Genomic DNA, 477 nt, shown 5'->3' on the forward strand with positions numbered 1-477 from the left:
GTGTTAAGCCTTCATAAAAATGTGAAACCAATCTCCGTGTTTCAAAACCATGATGATGACAAGTATTAAGCAAGTCTCAATACCTATCCTAAAATTGGTAAAATGTTTATCCTGGTTTTTGAGTGAAAGTGATGATTTGTCTTTTCAGAGAGTTTGTTCTATAAGAAGGGAAATTTTTTTTAAAAAACTGTTACTGCATTTCATCCTAAGAACAAATGGATCTTAGTCTCAAATTTTATAGCCATGTTTTAACTTTATCTTTTACTAAAAAAAGAAAAAGCTCTAATCTAATAGTGTTCATGATACAATTTGCGTATTACAGGTGTTATAGACCTCCTCAAATTTCCTTAAATGTAAGTATGAATTTTTTAAATATAAGCCATGAAAAGAAGGTAAAAGTTGAATAATACCTGGTTTAAAATTAAAATGAGATGCATCAGGAGGAAAAACTATGCATGATGGTGCACTTATTCTTGT

This window comes from Populus euphratica, unplaced genomic scaffold (assembly GCF_000495115.2).
Source record: "Populus euphratica unplaced genomic scaffold, PopEup_1.0 scaffold229.1, whole genome shotgun sequence".
Classification (NCBI taxonomy): domain Eukaryota; kingdom Viridiplantae; phylum Streptophyta; class Magnoliopsida; order Malpighiales; family Salicaceae; genus Populus; species Populus euphratica.